Source organism: Trachymyrmex cornetzi, unplaced genomic scaffold (genome assembly GCF_001594075.2).
Source record: "Trachymyrmex cornetzi isolate Tcor2-1 unplaced genomic scaffold, Tcor1.1 scaffold82, whole genome shotgun sequence".
NCBI lineage: Eukaryota > Metazoa > Arthropoda > Insecta > Hymenoptera > Formicidae > Trachymyrmex > Trachymyrmex cornetzi.
The window spans coordinates 1,027,734-1,030,481 of record NW_017300158.1 but is presented as its reverse complement, the minus strand read 5'-3'; positions in this window follow the sequence as shown (position 1 = coordinate 1,030,481).

The window sequence follows — 2,748 nt, the reverse complement described above, 5'->3', positions numbered from 1 at the left end:
ATTGGTTGATGTCACACGCTCTACCAATAGGAGAGCGCAAAACGTCATTAATCCAACCCAGGTTGGTGCAAACCCGGTCGGGCCGAAAACGCTATTAGTGTTGCCAAGGCTCAAAATATAAGTAGTGCCCCTCGTACTAATAGAAATAGATATTCTGCAGAAAACATAAAAGTACTTCGTGATTGGTTGGAATTTTGTTCCGCTACCGCATGAATCGCTCCATTTGACTTCAGCCTCACAGTCAAGCAACTGTTAGTCCGGATCTACAATAGGGTTTTAAACCTTAAACCATAAGAAATGGGCGAATCGCTTATTCTTCTCGGATTCGACTGTAATTGGTCAATTTCTTATGGCTTAAAACCCTATTGTACCAGGTATACAAGTATGAAATGCGGATTTTTTTAAAAAAAAAAACACGTTAAATTCGGAAGAATGATAAAAAGTGGTTTATTCAAAGTATGCTCCATTGCTAATTACATATTTTTCCCATCTTTCGGGTAATTTGTGGATACCACGCCAGTAAAAACCTTCAGTAAATACCTTCCCCTTTTGCCGCGAACCATTCATCGAGCCATTTTTTCAAATCTTCGTACGAACCAAAGCGCTGCTCAGCAAGTGCGGGACCCATCGATGCAAACAAGTGATAATCGGAAGGAGCCAAGTCTGGTGAGTAATGCTGGATTCACACTGCAGCCGATTTGCGTCGTACGACGCTCTGTAACCAATTAGAAAACAGGATTCCGATGGATTTTGCTTCGCATCATCGGAATTCTGTTTTCTGATTGGTTGAAGAGCGTCGTACAACGCAAATCGGATGCAGTGTGAATCCAGCATAAGCCGCATGGGCTAGCACTTCCCAGCTGAGTGCTTCCAACGTGTCGCGAACCGGTTTTGCCATGTGTGATGGAGCATTACCATGGAGAAAAATGATCTTGTGTTGTCTTTTTCGATATTCTGGTCGTTTTTCGAGTAGTGAACGGTTCAAATCGATCAATTGTTGTTGGTAGCGTTTGGTATTAACCATTTCAGCAGGCTTTAACAGCTCATAATAGATCACACCCTTCTAGTCCCACCAAACACAGAGCATCGCCTTCTTGCAAAAGCGATTCGGTCTTGTGGTCGATGTGGATGGTGCGCCTGCCCATGATTTTTTGTGCTTGGGATTTTCAAAATATATCCACTTTTCATCCCCAGTAACGATACGATGCGAAAACGACTTTCTTTTGTATCGTTCGAGCAAAATTTCACATGTGTTTTTGCACCTCTCCATCTGCCTCTCGTTCAACTCATGGTATCCATCTGCCGACCTTCTGAATCTTTCCCATCTCTCGTAGGCGATTGGAAACAGCTTGTTGACTAACGCTTAATTGCTCTGCGAGTTGTTTTTGTTTGTGAATCATCTTCGTCCAACAATGCTTGCAAGTCTACATCTTCGTACCTTTTTGACGGTTTTCTGTGTTCCTTGTCTACAACATCGAAATCACCACTTTTGAAACGCCGAAACCATCGTTCACACATATCTTGCGATGTTCGTCATAAGCTTCTCGAAGTAATCGATATGATTCAGCAGTAGTTTTCTTCAAATAAAAACAAAAAATTAATGCTGTCCGCGAATGCTCTTTATTTGGCACCAATTTCGACATATTAAACACAGCAAAACAATACTATGCAAACACTTTTTCAATTTATCACTTATGCGCGTTTGACACTTGTTGATGGCACAACAAAATGGGAGAGGATCCCGTTTGCCTACAGTTCTGATTGTACACACCACTCATATCAACTGGTGCCTAGTAATTTTTCACTGTTTTGCCAATGAGATTATTTTATTTTTAAATTGGCCAATCAGCGATACATGTGTGCAATATGCGATGTGTGCAATTGGAGCCCTCTCCAAAATGGCATATACGTCAAGGCCCGTATTTAGAACGCGCTTTTATCGATAAAAGCGCACTTTTATCTCTGAAATTCTGTAATATACGTGACGTAAAGCATAGTATGTTAGTGTACTAACATCGTTGTAAGCGTTCTGAATACGGGCCCAAATCTTTATACTACACACTAAAGACCCTCTAATCAGAGTCGCGACACGAGGAACGGAGACTTTAGTTACAACGTATTCGATTTACTGACTCGACCCGACTCCGAGTCAATAGTCTGTTCTGTTTAGCTGCAAAAGAAGAGCTAAATTGTGTAAGAAATGCAGCTAAAAAGAACAGACTATTGACTCAGAGTCGGGTCGAGTCGGTAATCGAATATGCTATTAGAGACACTTTTTTGGGAGGGCTCCGATTGCACACATCGCATATTGCACACATGTATCCAATTTAAAAATAAAATAATCTCATTGGCAAAACAGTAAAAAATTACTAGGCATCAGTTGATATGAGTGGTGTGTACAATCAGAACTGTAGGCAAACGGGATCCTCCCCACTCTTTTATGGTCTCTTTATATTAAAAGTCTCTAGTTTCAGCAAAATCACAAGAAAGAGAGAGGAATATGTTGTGTCTCTTTCTAACCTTCATAGTTCTTGTGTGAGTCATGATCCCGTAAGATATGTCTTTCTATAGTACGACTTTTAGAACATTATTAAAAATTATTGCAAAATGGTTGGGTGTGAAACCCCATTTTGCAATAATTCTGCAGTCAAAGGCTACATAATGAAAATATTTCCGCGTGATGTTGAACGTCGAGCATTATGGGCGACAAATGTTGGAAAAAATGTTCGTTCAGAGAGATGCTATTAA